General features: G+C 44.5%; 1 protein-coding gene and 2 pseudogenes across 1 annotated transcript in view; 2 read left to right on the forward strand and 1 right to left on the reverse strand.

Annotated features, from left to right (window-relative positions):
• Positions 1-11697, reverse strand: part of NLRP3 (NLR family pyrin domain containing 3) — a 61752-nt gene extending 50055 nt beyond the window's left edge. Inside the window, exon 1 of the mRNA XM_053667072.1 lies at positions 11640-11697. The gene's annotated coding sequence lies outside the window, so the exon portion shown is untranslated. The remainder of the gene's footprint in view (positions 1-11639) is intronic.
• Positions 1112-1500, forward strand: LOC119051577 (protein chibby homolog 1-like; annotated as a pseudogene).
• On the forward strand, positions 10558-17622 carry LOC119051575 (importin subunit alpha-1-like; annotated as a pseudogene).
• Positions 17623-19996: the final 2374 nt, after the last annotated feature.

Below are 19996 nucleotides of genomic sequence, written 5' to 3' on the forward strand. Positions count from 1 at the left end.
CTCTCTAAATAAATACACAAATAAATAAATAAATAAAACATTTTTAAAAAAGAGAAACCCACTTCAGAAAGAAAAATACATACAACCTAAAAGTAAAAGGATAGAATAAATATTTCATGCAACTGAAATTTTTTTTAAAAGCTGGGGTAGCAATACTTATATCTTAAAAAATAGACTTTAAAATTATGGCTATAGTAAAATACAAGGACACTACATAATGATAAAGGGAACAATCCAACAAGAGGATAACTCTAGTAAACAGTTATATATCAAAAATAGGAGCACCTAAATATGTAAGCAAATCTTGAGGGACATAAAGGGGAGTCAGACAGTAAAACAGTGATAGTAGGGGATTATAATATCCCCTTGACATCAATGGATATATTTTCCAGACAGAGAATCAACTAGGAGATAACAGCCTTAAACAACACACTAGATCAAATGAATTTAATTGACATCTTTAGAGTATTTCATTCCAAAGCAGCAGAATATAAATTTTCCGTGTTACACAATGGATAACAGATCTAACTACAGATCAGAACACAAATTCTTTTCAAGTGCACATGAAATGTTTTCTAGGATAGACCACATGTTAAGGCAAAATATAAGTCTCAATAAATTTAAGAAGATTGAAATCATATCAAGCATCTTCTCTGGCTGTAATGTTATGAAACTAGAAATCAATCACAAGAAGAAAACTGAAAAATACATAAAGATATGGAAGCTAAACATGTTATTCAACAATGAATGGATTAACAATGAGGTCGAGGAAGAAATCAAAGATACCTGAAACAAATGAAAATGAGAACACACAACCCAAAATCTGTGGGACACAGGGAGCACTGTCCTAAGAGAGAAATTCACAGCATTACAGGCCTACTTCAGGAATAAGAAAAATCTTGAGTAAATAATCTAATTTTACACTTAAAGGAACTTGTGAAAGAACAACAAACAAAGCCCAAAGTGAGTGAACAGAAGGAAATAACTAAGATCAGAGCAGAGGGAGAGGCCCATGTTTGTGGTCACCGCAAGTATCGCGGACCCTCGGGGCAGCTTTCAGGTGGTCTAGGTGTTTACTTGGAACTGGCTTCTGGAATGCATCAGGCCAAAGATGCCTCTCTTTGGGAATATGTTCAGTCCAAAAAAGACACCCCTTGGAAGTCTGCTTCTCTCTCCAACTTGCATAATTTGGATCAGTCGACCTGGGAGGTAGCACTGGGTCTTGACTATGGAATCCCACTGCGAATCTGGCTGGACAAACCTGAAGTTTGAAAACTGTTATTGGATAGCACAGGCAGGAATTACGGGAGGTGTGGACTGGAGGGAAGCTCAGTGTCTCCAGAAGAAAACAGTTTCTTGTAGATCAAAGTGGACATCCTGCTTGACATGTTCTCTGAGACCATGGCAAAATACCAAATAATGAAGAAGAAATTGGATGAACTGAAAGTGTCAACTGGAGAAGGAAATGAAGATCTCCAAAGACATGTGTTAGAAGAATAGGGAGAAATCTACTGATCAGAGGAGTAGGGTAAAGCTGAAGGTTTGTTTTGTTTTGTTTTGATTTGTTTTGTTTTTAACCAAACTAGTGGATTAAGTCCTAGGAGAGAGTACCATGGCACCAGCACCCTTGAGTGGCAATAGAAAGGTGACAACATAATAGAGGAAGCCCAGATTCTAGGCCAGGGCAATAAATAGCAATGACTCTGATTGCACAGCACAGGGAGGCCAGTCTGTGAACTAGGCCTTGTGGAAGACTAGTGGTAGTAAGACTTTGGGTGCTCTTCAGTCACTTAACATACAAATGCACCTGTCCCAAATGCACTCTCATTGGACAGACACTCTTGGGAGAATCAGCTGGAGTTAATAATTGCATCCCCTCATGTTGGTATTTAGGGCATGGCTGAGATCTAAAGAGCCCTGAATGAGGTGGTTTCAGAGGAGCAGCTCCCCTGGTCTCCTGCCCCTCAGGCCACTCTCTCCATCCTTTAAAGAGTGCTCATTCCCCAAATCCACAACCTCCTCTGGCTTCAGTTTCTCAGCAGCAGGCACTAACCTTCTATGCAACACTATATTTTTGTGCTACTTTCCTGTTTACACTACTTTTTTTAATTAAATGATGTTATGTCTTTAAAAAGATAAGAGCAGAAATAAACAAAATAAAGTCTTAAAAAATACTAAAAATCAATGAATCCAAGAGCTGATTCTTTGAAAAGATAAACAAGATTGACAAATTTTAATCAGACTCATCAAGAAAAAAGAGATAGCCTGAGTTATCCAGGACTTACCAAAACCTACACTGTCTCATCTGGGTCACTAACAACTGTAACTGAAATGTAACCTTGGCTGCCTGCCACAACAAAAGCCAAACTCATGAGGCAGGTGGTGGTGCAAAAGGAAACAGGTTTATTCATGCGTCATGACCTGGGAGAATGGAGGACTCCTGTCTCATAGAACATCCCCGCTTCCTGCTCGAGCAAGGATAAGGAGGGGAGGTCTTTTTCTGTCTAATTATCTTGCTATCTTTTGGCACACTTGGCTCCTGTCTTCTAGTATTTGGTGTGCTTGAGCCCTATCCATTTGTTTTTCTAGCTTTTGGCACACTCAGTGTAAAAACCTACTCCTGTGCCATTCTGGTCAATGGGGGAAGCTCCCCAGTAGTCCAACTATCTACAGTTACAACAACATACTCAAAAAACCCTTCATGACCCAGACCCAAGGAGGAAGCACACATTGTGGAGCAACCAGAAATCTCAAGGGGGCTGAGACTGGGAAGAGGATGCAGTGCTGAGTACAGCTGGGTAGGAAGCCAGTATCTAGGCCCAGGTTGGGACAGCTCAGAGGGGCCCAGCAAGGACAGAGATGAACTCACCAATAGGTACCTCCCCCAACAAAAAGGAGAGAAGGGACAGGACATGGAGATTGCCAAAGAGGCTGAGATTTTTAGGAAAGAGACTACATTTAGACTGAAAGTAACCGTTGGACAAGTCACATGGAGCAGGAAGGGGCAGTGTATCAAAAAGGAATTCCGTGCGAGAACATAAAGTGATAATTTTGCATTATTGAGTCCCCATGAGTCGTTGTAAGGAGAAGCCTGGTGTAGGCCCTGTGTGCCGCCACTTACTCTCCCTCTCCATGGAGGGACGTTTCCCTACGGCCAAGCTGTGGGCACACATGCTCCTCATTTGGCCATCCCTGGTGTCTCAGTTGAGACTGGTTTTCATGGTTTTATGAGTCTAAGTATTCCAGAGTCCCACAATGCTTGGGCCCTTACGCTTTCTGAAATGCAAACATCCTATGCACTTTATTTGGAATTGGCATTTTGTTTCCACTCAGCTCTTCCTTTTTTGTGTTTTTCAAGCTGTTCTCTATAATTACTCCCTAGAAAGAACCTCAGAACCAGAGACCCTCATCACAAGCCCCAACTCTCCTCCTCAGCGCCCCCCAGTGGTTTTGGAGGGCTGATCAAGTTAAAGAAAATCTAGTTTTTATTGCAAAATTGAATCTAGAATAAAAGCAAACATTCTGAGCAAAAATCGATAAATTATGTCTCAAAAGCAGTAGGTGTGGTATGGTGAGAATTTGTGAACCTTACTAAAACTCAATGACATGTAAAATTTATGTCATTTACATTTCATTTTACTGATGAAGTATAAACATTTTCACGTAAGAGTAAATTAAATTATTTCTAGAATTTTTTTCTGTATAATTCTGAGTGTTTTTTCCCTATATTTTGTCTCCTTTAAAATAAATTTATAATTAATTATTCCTTAGGAAGAGAAGGCAAATATTTCATTGTGAAGGTTAGAGGAAAATCTTGGCCTTCCAATTTACTTGTATTTTTAAATTAGTTGCCAAAAACAAAATCAGATATTTTTCTTTGAATAAATTTTATTAATAGGTTTCAAAGTCTTAGAATTCTAAAACCAATTCAACCATCTCATTTCTTCAAGCAACATAAAACCCAGAGCCAGGATAGATGGCCCACCTGAGCTAGAGCATGGATTCTTCAGTGGTCCACGGCCTCCGTTACCCCTGCACCTCTTCAATTTAGCACACACCTCATTTATACTGTCTGCTAGAAACTGTAAGATTTTGAATTCCCAACTTGTGATTCTCAGTCATATCATTCCCCCAATGCAGACTTATTGAGATAATTGACAAATAACACTGTGTGAGTTTAAAGTGTATAATGTGATTATTTGATACATTTATATGTTGTGAAATGATTACCCAAACAAGGTGACTTAACACATCTGTTACCGAACATAGTTACGTGTGTGTATGTGTGTGTGTGTGTGTGTGTGTGTGTGTGTGGTAAACATGATTAAGATTCCTGTCTGAACAAATTTCAAGTACAAAACTTTTCACCCTGACTGATGTGCGCAGTGGGCTGGGCATCTACCACAAATGAAACTGTCACAGGCTGTGTTCTCAGTCAGGACACATGCCTGGTCTGTGGGCCAGGTCCCTGAGTGGTGGCGAGCAAGAGGAAACCGACTGATGTTTCTCTCCCTCTCTTTCTCCCTCCCTTCCCCTCTCTCTAAAAATAAATAAACAAATTAAATATTTTTTTCAAAAGCACACAACTTTTCAGATGGTGGTGGAATAGGTGGATCTTGTACTCAGCTCCTCTCAGGACCAAACTGGAAATACAACTAAATTGGGGAGCAATCATCGTAAAACCAACTAAAGACTAGCTGAAGAGCTGTCTTACAACCAAGGATTTGCACAAGAAGGCACATCCAGATAAAAAGGGTAGAGACATGAAAGGAGCTGGCCCTGCTCCCACGGGTGATGGCAAAGGGGCCAGAGGGACATCTCAGCTGCCAGAGTTTGTCCCTGAGAGGCAGGAGGCCTGAACCTCAGGCCAGGCTTCCCAGCCCAGAGCACCAAAGCTGGGGAGAAGAGACCACAAAGCATCTGGCTAAAAAAAGCAGCAGTGTTTCTGTTCACTATAGAGAGGCAAAGTCTGCTGGAGACACAAGCACCCTCTTGAAGGGCCAATGCACAACATTTTGCTCACAGCCTCTTACCCTGGGCTCTGGCGGAAGAGGGGAGTGCAGACTGAAGTTGCCCAAGGAGAGTCTGAAGTTTGTAGTTCTGGAGAGACATGTGGGGGGAACAACCACCAGGTTCCTGGCACTGAGTCATTGTCAGATACTGTAGTAGCCATCTTTCCTGGTGGAGTGCTCACCTTCTGGTGACACCAGCCTCTGGACTCCTGGTACTGCTCTGCAGAGCTTAAGCCTGCTGAGGAGTCAGGTGCATGGGCCAGGCAAAGAGGTCTGGCAGACTTGGGGCGTCGGTGAATGGCTTCGGAGCAGAACCAATCCTCCCATTTCTTCTGTGAACCTGACTGCCACTTCCTTCTCATGGAAGATTCAATAGAAACACCCTCTGGCTTTCCAACAGACCCAAATTCTGGGTTCCAGAGGCCCCATTTATCCACTACTAGAAGCCTCCCTACCTCTGGGCTGACTCCTTATGCTCAAGCACGAGCTCAGTAAAGTCTGTCTGGAAATTTCTCCAGTGTTTTCTCTCCATTTCCATCTTGTGACAGCGATGGGATGGCACAGGCCATGCAATTCTCAAGTGTGGTGACTGTCTGCTACCAGTGTGGGGAGAAGCTGAGTGATGGCAGCCTGACCCACATCAACGCCTGGCAGCCAGGACAAGGCCAAGGGAAGCACCAATTTGTACCTGGCATGGTTATCACATGAGTCAAGGAAGTTTTCTGTTACTTGGAAGAAGACTATACCCAGCAAAGAGGAGAAGAGAAGGCCGGACAAGATAGGAAGGCTGGCCTCTGTCCTGTGGCCTGATGACATAGATAGACCCTTCTCCAAACAGTGTTCTCAAATGCACTAAATAAAATTCATAAGCTACAGAGGCAGCCTGATAGTGAAATGCAGCTACCAAAGTATTTTTAAGTTTGTGATATTTATGCATCAATTAATAAGATCTAGCAGTTGGCCCAATAACTGGTATAATTTGGGAATGGTGATGAGGGTAACTGATATTTCAAAATACCAGCTGTGAAGTGTTTTGAAAATATCTCTAGGACTTCCGCCAAGATGGAGGTATAGGTGGATGTGCCGTGCCTTCTCACACAACCAAGTTTAGGGACAACTAAATATTAGCATCAGAAAACACAACCAGAACACGGAAAATTGAACTTTTTGGAAGTCCGTAAACAACAAATTCTTCAGCCCGACCGGTAAGGGGCGAAACCAGCATCTGGTGAGGGGTTGCACAGGAGGACTGGTCGGACGGACCCAGGCGCGGAATCCAGACGCGCAAATCCAGACACACGGGTTCCAAACACAGGACTGGACCTAGTGAGCGACCGAGCAACCCACCAGGTGAGCGACTGCAGAGGAGACAGTGGGGAGGCGGTGCTGCGTGTTGACTGCGGTCGCCTATTTGCTCACGAGCGGACAGGCGAGGGAGTGGGCGGTTGAACCGGGGCCCAGCGTCCCCGCGGCGAGCGGCGGTAGAGGGCGCTGCCATTTCCCCGCTCTGACCACGCCTCCACATACAGAGTCACAACCCAGCGACCTGGGAGTCCAAGGCGCCGCTTCTCTCACTTAAAGGGCCAGAACAGACCAAAAATGTCGCAAGAAGACCTCAAAGCCCCAGAGATAAATCTAAGCGACGAAGAAATAGCAAAACTCTCAGATGCACAGTTTAAAACACTGGTCATCAGGATCCTCACAGAACTGGTTGATTATAGCCACAAATTAGAGAAACATATGAAGGCTAAACTAATGGAAATGAATGGAATTCCACAGGAAACCAATAGCGATGAAAAGGAAACTGGGACTCAAATCAATGGAGTGGACCAGAAGAAAGCAAATAATGGCCAAACAGAAAAGAGTCAAGGAGCAAGAATTCAAAGAAATGAGGAGAGTCTTAGGAACCTCCAGGACATCTTTAAACGCTCCAATATCCGAATTATAGGGGTACCAGAAGGGGAAAAGGCACAGCCACCAGTGGAAAACTTATTTGAACAAATAATAAAAGAAAATTTCCCCAATCTGGCAAAGGAAATAGACTTCCAAGAAATCCAAGAAGCTCAGAGAGTACCAAAAAAGTTGGACTCAAGAAGAAACACACCAAGGCACATCATAATTACATTAGCCAAAATTAAAATGGAGAGAATCCTAGAAGCAGCAAGAGCTAAGGGGACAATCACCTACAAAGGAGTCCCCATCAGACTGTCAGCTGATTTCTCAAAAGAGACCTTACAGGCAAGAAGGGGCTGGAAAGAAATATTCCAAGTCATGAAATCCAAAGACCTACAACCAAGATTGCTCTATCCAGCAAAACTTTCATTTAGAATGGAAGGACAGATAAAGTGCTTCTCAGATAAGATCAAATTCAAGGAGTTCATCATCACCAAGCCCTTATTATATGAAATGTTAAAGGGACTTATCTAAGAAAAAGAAGTTAAAGAAACATGAACAGTGAAAGGACAACAAACTCACAGTTATTAACTACACCTAAAACAAAAGCAAACTAAAAGGACAGCTAGATCAGGAGTGGAAACATAGAAATGAAGATCTCAAGGAGGGTTAGCAACAGGGGAGTGGGAGGAGGAGATGGGGGGAGAAGGTACAGAAAATAAGTAGCATAGATAGTAGATAGAAAATAGATGGGGGGGGGGGGGGGGCAAGAATAGCATGGGAAATATAGAACCTAAAGGACTTGAGACACATGGACATAAACTAAAGGGGGGTAATGGTGGGGATGGGGGGCAGGGGGGAGGGGAATGAAGGGGGGAATAGAACAACTGTAACAGCATAATCAATTTAAAAAAAAAGAAAAAAAATAAAATAAAACTGCACCATTCACACACAAAAAAAAAAAAAGAAAGAAAGAAAATATCTCTAGTCCTGGCTGGTGTGGATCAATGGATTGAGCACTGGCCTGCAAGCCAGAGAATTGCTAGTTCAATTCCCAGTCAGGGCACATGCCTGGGTTGGAGGTGAGGTCCCCAGTTGGGAGCACACGAGAGGCAACCACACACTGATGTTTCTCTCCCACTCATTCTCCCTCCCTTCCCCTCTCTCTAGAAATAGAGAAATAAAACCTTAAAAAAAGAAAATATCTCTAATTTCTACCAGTGACAAATGAATAGAATCAACAGTCACTACTGGGCTGTGTTGTCTGCATTCATTAGAGAAAAAATCAAGATTAAATTTTTCCCACCCAAGTTCACAGACCCTCCCCCGACCCCTGAACAGGCCCCCTGAGGGTCCACAGAACCCTAGGGATGTACTAGGCTTCCCCAGCTACTCTTCCAAAATGAGTTAGTCCAGGGAAAGCTCCATTATTTCAAAGAAGAGTCATGGATATTTTTAAAGGAACAATCGTGAAAACTATGCAAAGATAGGGCAGGAGGAAAGGCATCTGGCCAACACAGATAATGAAGAGCACTGCCGCAAAGCAGGTGGAAATTGGCATGGCAGCCAGTCTTCAGACCATGAACATGCCACATTACATGACAAAGAGGCATTGAGGCAGCAGGTGGGGTAGATTTACTCAGTGGGTCTTAAATCACAGAGAGTGTCCTGGTTTATCCAGGTGGCACACAAGGACCTCAGCAGTGGAGGAGGGGGTGAAAGGATTCAGGGGGTTCCACTGACAGGGACTTAGGGAAGGGCCTCCAGGGAAGGAGAGCAGCTGGGTGCTGCTGGAGACTCAGGAAGGAAGAGCCTGCAACACCCTGAGGTCAGCCCAGTGAGGCTCTCTGGGACTTCAGAACTGCAGAACTACAAGATAATTTTTGTTTTTTTAAGCCAATACATTTGTGGCAATTTGTTACGGCAGCCATAGAAAATACAATTAAGAACCACTGGCTTCCCATGAAATCAAATAATTTACAGAATGTGGTATCTGTCAAAGAAGAAACTGAAGAAGAGACATCGAGGGCTGGACAGTAAGGGTCACGGGAAGAAAAGGAGCTGAAATGAGGGGCTGATAAGCTACAATCAACTGAAAATGGAGAACCTTACAGAAATTAAGGTAGGGCAGCAAAACAAACAAACAAAAGTCCTGACTAGTGTGGCTCAGTTGGTTGGGCATCATCCCATAAAATAAATGGTTGCCAGTTCGATTCCCCGGCAGGGTACAGGCCAGGGTCGTAGGGTTCAGTCCCCAGTCAGGATGCATACAGAAGCAGCCAATCAATGTTTCTCTCTCACATCAATGTTTCTCTCTCTCCCTTCCCCTCTCTCTAAAAATATAAAATAAATAAAATCTTTGTTAAAAAAGTAAAAGAAACCCCCGATCTGCTAGATCATTCCATGTGGTGGAGAGGGTGCTCAAAACACAGAGCAAAATCGAGAGGCAGGGACAAATGTTTAAGAGGACTTTAAAGGGAAAGAAAGGCTGCATAAGGCAAAGAGCCAACTCATGCAATCTTTGTCCCCAAAGACAAGAGCAAATGCTGTAACAAAAAAAAAAAAGAAAGAAAAGAAAACTTTCCTAAAATACAGGAATGACAGAATCTACCTACTAAGAAGGCACAAAGTGGTTTGGAAATAACTGACTCAGGGGCACAGCCCTTGGGCCCATCTTTCAAAGGTGAGGAAACAACCCTATGGGCAAAAGTAAACAGAGACGACGACAGAGACGACGTTTAGAAAGAAGATCCCTCAAGCCGCCCACGCTTTTCCCTGAAACCTTAAAACACAGTGTGGCTTAGGAACTGTGTACACGTCCACATTCGTTCCAGCAGATAGTCCAGAAAAAATGAACAGATACAACCACAGACATTGAAATGAAGAACAAATTAACAGTAGTCACCAGAGGGGAGGAGGGAGGGTGATAATGGGGAAAAGAAGGGGAAGGGTCATCAAGGAACAAGTAGAAAGAACCCATGGACAAAGCCAAAGAGGGTAGGACTGGGGGGGGGGGGGGGGGGAAGATAGTGGCAGGAAAATGGAGACAGCTGTACTTGAACAACAATTAAAAAAATAATATTTTAATTTTAATTTTAAAAAAAGAATCTTAAAAACACTAAGATGCCCTGACCGATATGCCTCAGGGGGTTGGATATCATCCCCCAAACCAAGGGTGGCAGGTTCTGTTCCTGGTCACAGCACATTTCTGGGTTGCAGGTTCGGTCCCCAGTCAGGGCGCATGTGGGAGGAGACCAGTCAATGTTTCTCTCTGACATCAACATTTCTCTCCCTCTCTTTCTCCCTCCCTTTTCCTCTCTCTTAAAATAAGTACATACATACATGCATACTAAGCCCATGACTGCTTTACAAGGAAAAAATCTTGCTAGAGTATAAACTAACTTAATCCAAGCACATAAAGAAAGAAGATATTCTAAAATGATGTTGAGGGGCACTGCATTTGTTTTCACATTTTGAAATTAACTTTTAAAATTACCTTGCCTATACATAGAATCTAAAGGACAAAGTAAACTGATGAACAAGGTAGAAACAGGCGTGGACACCTGGAACAGACTGACAGCTGTCTGTCTGACAGCTCCCTCCCAGGGAGGGAGAGGAGGGACTGGGTGGAAGGAGTAGTCAAAGATCGTACATGTGTGACCATGGACTGGAACAAGAGTGTGGGGGTCTCCTGGAGGGGGCAGGGTAGAGGGGGACAAAGAGGAGGGAAAGTGGGGATAACTGTAATAGTGTAGATAATAAAATGTAAAATTTTAAAGTGTCTGCACATAATTTTCACAACCAACTTATATTCCAGTTGGTTGCATTTCCCATGTCCAAGGCGCCTGGCTGCACAGCGCTCCCAGCCCCTCACAGACAGGCAGGTTGGCCGGGCACCTGCCAGAGCAGTCACGCGTCCGCAGAGTCACCACGGTGGCAGCACTCCTTCCAGAAAGCTCCTGTGGAAGAAGGATCCACCTCGGCACTAGCAGTGTGAGGAGCCCAGGAACCCGTACTGAAGCCAGATGACCACAACCAGTACAAACCGTCAAAATAACAACCACTTAAAGTTTCTGAAAATTTCCCTAGAGCAGGGGTGTCAAACTCATTTTCACCAGGGGCCACATCAGCCTCTCCGTTGCCTTCAAAGGGCTGAATGTAATTTTAGGGCTGTATAAGTATAACTACTTAACAGTTAAGTGCTGCTGCTGGGTAGAAACAAGGTGCTGGGTGGGCTAAAACAAGGTGGAGGGCTAGATTTGCCCAAGGACCTTGGGTTTGCCACCTGTGCCCTAAAGGCAGGCAGCAAATGAAGCCAGTTACTGAAGGTCCTCTACTAACTTTCCACAGGAATGGTGAGAACTTGCAGCCCCTGAGCCAGGACCTGCGCCTTCTTCCTCCCACCCAGCACAGCAGGAGGCCGCACCACCCTGGGCAAGTGAGTCCGGGAACACCACGCCCTCCATGTTCTTTCTCAACCAAGCCGTACAGTACCTCCCCTGAGGGGAAAGGGAGCTAACATTCCTCACCCCTGCAACCCCAAGGTGCACACAGTCGACCCCTGCAGGCGGAAGCACGGGAGCCGGAGGCGGCCTTCGCTGCTGCCCACGCTGGGCCCCCCCCCCCCAGCCCACCTTCCCTCCCACTTGGACTGCGGGTCCCGGCAAGTCCCAGAGCTCCTGCCAAGGCTCTTGCTGCTGCGCGAGTGTCTGGCTGGCCCCCTCATCGCAATACCTGTGTTACGGTGTCCTGTGGAAAGCATTTCTTTTCACCTCTCGTTTTCAAAGTTGTTTGTTTATGTATTTTTAGAGGGAGGGAAGGGAGGGAGAGAGAGAGGGAGATAAGGATCGATTCCAGAAGGAAACATTCACCAGTTTCCTCTCGCAGAGGCATCGGCGGGGCAGGGCCCAGGGCAACCCAGGCAAGTGCCCGGACCCGGAATCCAAGGGCAACCAACCAGCTAACCCAACCCAACCCAGCCCAGCCGCACTGGTCAGGGCTCCTTTCCAAGTTAACAAGTGTCAGAATTGTTCTTTAATAGCAGTCGCTCAGTCTCCTAATGGTGCAATATACCCCAGTTCACCTAGATTCCAAGTGAGATCAATGGGATTAAATAAATCAATTTTTAAAAGCATTCAAACCTTGCGCTGGGTCAGATGTTCCCATTACTTTTTTTTTTTTCTTTTGACATAGAACTAAGTTTATTGCACTGGACCTTGAGTTTTCTGTAAATGGAGGTTTATTCAAGGTAAACATTTAAAATACACCACACTTTTGCAATCCTGCTTCTCATTTCTTCTGCTTTTATAAATGCACTGGGATTCTCAAACCAAAAGAAAAATGAAAGAAAAAAATGGAAGTGGGCTGGCACTGCTGTCACAACTTTCCTGCCCACACTCACTTCCCCTTTCCCCACTAGCCGCTTCTGGAGGTCGGGTCTCAGCGCGCCACCGAACTTTCTCCTCCCCCAGACCTCTGAGCAAACCAGGCTGAGGTGCTTGCCTCCCTCCCTCCCCCGCCCGTGACAGACTACTAGGCTCTCCTAGGTGCTTCCCTAGGGGCAAGGAATCCCCCTTCGGCTGCTGCCCTCTGCTGGTCGTGGTGGTAGCGGCAATCAGCTCTGCACCCCTGCCCGCAGGTGAAGAGAAGAGGAAAAGCTCAGAGGAGAGAGTAGTGCAAACAGCCCTGGAGAACTGAGGGTGTCTTGAAGCTTGGGCATTCCTAGAGGCTGGTGGAGGACGGGATACTGGGGAAAGACAATGTCTGTCTGGATGAATATTAATATAGTTGTTTGGAGATGTGGGGGAGAAATGGGTGACTAACAGAAGTGGGAGTATTATAAACAGTTATTATTTTGAATTTAGGGAGAAAAAAAGTCATTTGGTTGCAAGAGCAGTCAGTCCCTAAACCTGACTTCTTTTTTTGTTTAATTTATTTATTTATCTTTAGAGGGGAAGGGAAGGAGAAAGGGAGAGAAACATCAATGTATGGTTGCCCTTTGTGCATTCCCTGCTGGCCTGCAGGGAACCGACCTGCAACCCAGGCATGTGCCCTGACTGGGAATCGAACCTCGATTATCTGGTTCACAGGCCCGAGCTCAATCCACTGAGCTACACCAGCCAGGGCCTAAACCTGACTTCTTGAAGTCTGGGGCCAACTTCCCTTTGCTGGGGGACTTGGTGTGTTCAGAGGCAGAGGAACTGGGCTCCTGGCACCACTGCTGCTCAGCCTGGCAGTACTGCTCCCTGCTGGGGCTGCTGTGCCAGCTCCATTTCATTAGGAAGGTGGGTCCAAGGCTCCAGGGATTGTGGGCACCTGTGATCCCTCTCTGCTGGGTCTGGTTCTCTCTCTGGAGGTGAGGGTCTCTGGAACACTATACCCTGGCTGACGCCCACCACCAGCAGAATTTTTTTATTGAGTTAATTGGGATGACATGGGTTAGTAAGATTATATAAGCAGTATTTTAATCTGGCCCTGTGCTCTGTCTCTTACACCTGAACAGAAAAGCAGCCAAACCCTGGGTGAAGCAGAGAAGGAGGTATCCCCTGTCTTTACCACCTGGAGCCCCACCCTGTGGACCACTGATCTCTGGTGGTGCCCCTCCCTCCACCCTCACCAATGCCCACTCTTAAGGCAGGTGCCTGGAAACCTGCATGGCAGGGAGCCACCTGCCACTGTCTAGAGTCAAGAGACATTAAAGGTCACCTGAGACTCAGAAGGTCCATTTGTTCAGGGCCTAAAATACTCTCAAGGCCACATCAGCAGCTCCAAGATCTGTTCTCAGAAATAAGAACCCAGGACTCTGCCCTGGCTGATGTGGCTCAATCAACTGAGCCCCGGACTGTGAACCAAAGGATTGTGAGTTCAATTCCCAGTCAGGGCACACACCTGGGTTGCCAGCCAGGTCCCAGTAGGGCGCACATGAGGGGCAACCACACACTGATGTTTCTCTCCATCTCCTCCTTCCCTTGCCCTCTCTCTAAAAATAAATAAAATCTTTAAAAAAAACAAACAGGGACTTCCGGCCAAGATGGAGGCATAGGTAGACACACTGTGCCTCCTCGCACAACCAAAATTAAGAACAACAAAAATTTAGAAACAAAAAAACAACCAGAACTGACAGAAAATTGAACTGTATGGAAGTCCAATAAGAGGTCATCCAGACCAGTAAGAGGGGTAGTGGCAGGAAAAAGCAGTGGCTGGTGACCAGGGCGTGCAGGCAGCGGTTGGCAGACCCCAGGCTTGGGGTGGCAATGAGCAGACCCAGTGAGGTGCACAAGGCATCTAGCTGACCACGGTCCCACATCTGTGCACAGATAAACCAGACAAAAATGAGCAGCAAGACAGACCACGCAAACCAACGTCTCAAAACACCGATTGAAAACACCTGTGAAGATTGAGGTGCCCAGAGAGACTCCCGGTTTCACAGGAGAGTTTGTTGGAGAGACCCGCAGGGTCCTAGAACATACACAAGCCCACCCACCTGGGAACCAGCACCAGAAGGGCCCAATTTAATTGTGGGAAGCAGCAGAAGGAACTGAAATCCAAGAGAGAATGAACCAAGTGCCATTGTTCTCTCTCTGACTCCACCCCCACATACACCACCACAACTCAGCATCTGGGTTGCCCCACCCTGGTGAACACCTAAGGCTCTGCCCCTCACTATATAACAGGCGCGACTAGACCAAAAAAAAAAAATGGCTCAAACAAAAGAACATATCAAAGCCCCAGAGCCAATACATCTAAGTGACCAAGAGATAGTCAACCTATCAGATGCACAGTTCAAAGCACTGGTAATCAGGATAGGATGCTCACAGAATTGGTTGATTTGGGTCACAAATTAGATGAAAAAATGAAGGCTACGCTAAGTGAAATGAAGGAAAATGCACAGGGAACCAATAGCAATGGGAAGAAAACTGGGACTCAAATCAATGGAGTGGACCAGAAGGAAGAAAGAAACAACCAAACAGAAAAGAAGGAAGAAAGAAGAATTTCAAAAGAAATGAAGAGAGGCTTAGGAACCTCCAGGACATCTTTAAACATTTCAACATCCAAATTATTGGGGTACCAGAAGGGGAAGAGGAAGAGCAACAAGTTTAAAACTTATTTGAACCAATAATAGAGGAAAACTTCACCAATCTGGCATAGGAAATAGACTTCTAGGAAGTCCAGGAAGCTCAGAGAGTCCCAAAGAAGGTGGACCCAAGGAGGAACACACCAAGAGGTGTATACCAAAGAGGAACATCATAATTACATTAACCAAGATTAAAATGAAGGAGAGGATTCTAGAAGCAGCAAGAGATAAGGGGATAGTCACCTACAAAGGAGTTCCCATCAGACTGTCAGCTGATTTCTCAAAAGAGACCTTGCAGGCAAGAAGAGGCTGGGAAGAAGTATTCCAAGTCATGAAAGACAAGGACCTACATCCAAGATTGCTCTATCCATCAAAGCTTTCATTTAGAATGGAAGGGCAGATAAAGTGCTTCTCAGGTAACGTCAAGTTCAAGGAGTTCATCATCACCAAGCCCTTATTATATGAAATGTTAAAGGAACTTATCTAAGAAAAGGAAGACAAAAAATATGAACAGTAAAAAGACAGCAAACTCACAGTTATTAACAACCACACCTAAAACAAAAGCAAACTAAGCAAATAACTGGAACAGGAACAGAACCACAGAAATGGAGATCACATGGAGGGTTAGTAACAGGGGAGTGGGAGGAGGAGAGAGGGGGAAAAGGTACAGAGAATAAGTAGCATAGACAGTGGGGAGAAAATAGACAGGGGGAGGGCAAGAGTAGTGTGGGAAATGTAGAATTTATGACACATGGACATGAACTAAAGAGGGGGAATGTGGGTGGGAAAGGGTGTGCAGGGTGGAGGGGAATGAAGGGGGGAAATGGGACAACTGTAATAGCATAATCAATAAAATATATTTTTTAAGAAAACAGGACTTTTGTGTAAGGATAACATTGATATGTACTTACTCTATCAGAAATTTAGACACAGTCTTCGTGCTGCTCAGTATTGGGCATTTTCAGAGCAACCAAACTGCAGCCTGTCCACCTCGCACCATCTCCTGCAAAAAAACTAAGCCAGCTGTGCAGCTATCGCCCTTTGTCTCATAACCACATCTGTCAGTGAGAATGCTAACTCACCAGCTGCCTGCCTTAAAAGTTTAAGAACAAGGGGAAAGACAGAACAGAAATGAGGCATCACCAAATAGAAGTTAATGTGGAGCTGAGAAAAGCTAAGGATGAACAGATGCTGAAAAGGAGAAATGTAAGCTCCTTTTCTGATAATGTTACTTCTCTGCTGCAGGAAAACCTACAGCAACCAGGGCACTATAAATTGGTCTGTTGAGGACATTGTCAAAGGCATAAATAGCAACAATTTGGAAAGCCATCTCCAAGCTACTCAGGCTTCAAGGAAATTGCTTTCTATGGGAAAACAGCCAGGCATAGACAACATAATCTAGGCTGGTTTAATTCCAAAATTTGTATCCTTCTTGGGCAGAACTGATTGTAGTCCCATTCAGTTTGAATCTGCCTGGGCCTTCACTAACATTGCTTCTGGGATATCAGAATAGACCAAGGCTGTAGTAGATGGAGGTGCTATCCCAGCATTCATTTCTCTGTTGGCATCTCTTCATGCTCACATCACTGAACAAGCCATATGGGCTCTGGGAAACATCGCAGGTGATGGTTCAGTTTTCTGAAACATGGTTATCAAGTATGGTGCAGTTGTTCCACTGTTGGCTCTTCTTGCAGTTCCTGATATGTCATCTTTAGCGTGTGGTTACTTACATAATCTTACCTGGACACCGTCAAACCTTTGCTGCAACAAGAATCCTGCACCCCCATTAGATGCTGTTGAGCAGATTCTTCCTACTTTGGTTTGTCTCTTGCATCATGATGACCCAGAAGTATTAGCAGATAACTGCTGGACCATCTCCTACCTTACTGATGGTCCAAATGAGTGGATTGAAAAGAGTAGTTGTGCCCCAGCTTGTAAAGCTCCTCAGAGCTACTAAATTGCCAGTTGTGACTCCTGCACTAAAAGCCAAAGGAAATATTGTCACTTGGACAGATGAACAGACTCAGGTTGTAATAGATGCAGGAACACTTGCTATGTTTCCCAGCCTGTTTATGAACTCTAAGACTAATATGTAGAAGCAAGCTACATGGACAATGTCAAATATCACAGCTGGCCGCCAGGACCAGATACAGCAAGTTGTGAATCATGGGCTCACATGATTCATAGACTACCCATTCCTCGTTGTTGTTCTGTCTAAGGCAGACTTTAAGACACAAAAGGAAGCTGTTGGCTGTGACCAACTATACAAGCAGTGGAACAGTTGAACAGATTGTATACCTTGTTCACTGTAGCATAATAGAAACATTGGTGAACCTCTTAACTGTGAATGATACCAAAATTATTCTGGTTATTCTGGATGCCATTTCAAATGTTTCCAGGCTGCTGAGAAACTAGGCAAAACTGAGAAACTTAGTATAATGATTGAAGAATGTGGAGATTTGGACAAAATTGAAGATCTACAAAACCCTAAAAATGAATCTGTATACAAAGCTTCATTAAACTTGATTGAGAGGTATTTCTCTGTAAAGGAAGAGGAAGATCAAAATGTTGTGCCAGAAATTACCTCTGATGGCTTATATGTTCCAAGTTCAGGATGGCACTCCCAGGACCTTTAACTTTTAGATTGTACAGCTGAGGCATAAAACGTTGTTTGTTGTGTGCTGTTTGGTATAAGTTTGTCTTACTGTTTCTCTACTAAGAACTTTTTAAATGCGGTTTGTAATTGTAGCACTTTTTACGATGAAACTATACTTGAACAATTCCAAACTGTACATACTGTATGAAACTTCTCCTTTCAATGAATTTCTTATTTCTATGTGGAATTTCCTATCTTACAGTGTCTTGTAAATAAAGATTAAGTTTCACCAAAAAATTTTTTTAATTGAAGAAAAAACATTAAATGCTTATTGACTTATTTAAAATAATAACAAATGGGTAAACCTAACACATTTTTCATTAAAAAATTACTGTTCCCCAAAATAAATAAGCAAACAAGTTTCATTAAGGGGATAACATTTTTTCATACTCTGCACATCTCATTAATGTCCTCATCAGTGCAGAGCAGCTGGACCCTCCCCACCCATATGCAGCCAGTCCAGTGTGATATCTTGTGTCTTGTACTATTTATTGAGAGTCTCATCAACCCTTCATGAGAGGGGAAAAAATCATTTGACACTCTGGAAGGTGGCAGTTCTCATGAGCATTCGCTGCCCATTCTGAGAGCTGCAGTTGCTCATCTGGAGGCCTGCCTTCCAAAGCTCCCCACACTGCCTTCACCCCCTACTGTGTGTTATTTTCTCTCTTACGAATTGAAAAGTTCCACACTCCTGAATCTATTGTAGACCAACTGTAACTGATAAATAAACAAATTAAAGAGAAAATATCTGTTAGAACTTCCTAGAAAAATGTAGAAACTGTATTAGGGACGTCAGGACTGAAAAGAGAAGTTGTATGACTCACTTAAAAAAGCAGGCAGTTTTCTCTTCAAAGAAACTGAACTAGAATTACGAAAACTAGGTTCAGACGTTTTTGTGGGTGGGGGAAAACACAGTGGTTTCCAGCACAATCCCATTGCCCAGCACTGCAGGTGGGAGCTGCGCAATATTGAACTGCATTTATTCATACAAAAACTCTATGTGAACTTACGCCAAGATGGAAGTATAGGAGAAGACACCGTGCTTTCTCACACAACCAAGTTTAGAGGCAACTAAATAATAGCAACAGAAAACACAGCCAGAACACAAAAAATTGAACTTTCCGGAAGTCTGATAACAACAAATTCTTTAGCCTGACTGGTAAGAGGGGCGAAACCAGCAGCTGGCACAGTGGGGTAGCACAGGAAAACTCAGTCAGACAGACTCAGGCATGCGGAATCCAGGTGCAGGGTTGGACCTGGTGGGCAACTCAGCGAGCAATCACGGGGAAACAGTGAGGAAGCAGGGCTGCGGGTTGACTGTGGTTGCGCATTCGTGTGTGGATAGACGAGCAAGGGAGTGGGCGATTGAACGAGAGCCAGCAGCCCCAGCAGCAAGCGGTGGCGAAGGGCACCGCCATTTCCCTGCTCTGACCCCACCTCCACATATAATCCAGCGACCTAAGTGGCCCTGCCCCGGTGAACAACCTAAGGCTCTGCTCATCACCCAGCTGCGAGAAACAGCAGAGGGGGCCACCATTTCCCCGCTCTGACCTCGCCTCCACATACAGAGTCACAACCCAGTGACCTGGGAGTCCAAGGCTCCGCTCCTCAGACTTAACAGGCATGAACAGACCAAAAATGGCTCAAGAAGATCTCAAAGCCCCAGAGCCTATAAATCTAAGTGATGAAGAAATAGCAAAACTCTCAGACGCACAGTTTAAAACACTGGTGATCAGGATCCTCACAGAACTGGTTGATTATAGCCACAAATTAGACAAACATATGAAGACGAAACTAATTGAAATGAATGGAATTGCACAGGAAACCAATAGCGATGAAAAGGAAACTGGGACTCAAATCAATGGAGTGGACCAGAAGAAAGCAAATAATGGCCAAACAGAAAAGAGTGAAGAAGCAAGAATTCAAAAAAATGAGGAGAGTCTTAGGAACCTCCAGGACATCTTTAAATGCTCCAACGTCCGAATTATAGGGGTACCAGAAGGGGGAAAGGAACAGCCACCAGTGGAAAACTTATTTGAACAAATAATAAAGGAGAATTTCCCCAATCTGGCAAAGGAAATAGGCTTCCAGGAAATCCAGGAAGCTCAGAGAGTACCAAAGAAGTTGGACCCAAGAAGGAACACACCAAGGCACATCATAATTACATTAGCCAAGATTAAAATGAAGGAGAGAATCCTAGAAGCAGCAAGAGCTAAGGGGACAGTCACCTACAAAGGAGTCCCCATCAGACTGTCAGCAGATTTCTCAAAAGAGACCTTACAGGCAAGAAGGGGCTGGAAAGAGGTATTCCAAGTCATGAAATCCAAAGACCTACAACCAAGATTGCTCTATCCAGCAAAA

Source organism: Artibeus jamaicensis, unplaced genomic scaffold (genome assembly GCF_021234435.1).
Source record: "Artibeus jamaicensis isolate MK-2021 breed Jamaican fruit bat unplaced genomic scaffold, CSHL_Jam_final contig_1285, whole genome shotgun sequence".
Lineage (NCBI taxonomy): Eukaryota > Metazoa > Chordata > Mammalia > Chiroptera > Phyllostomidae > Artibeus > Artibeus jamaicensis.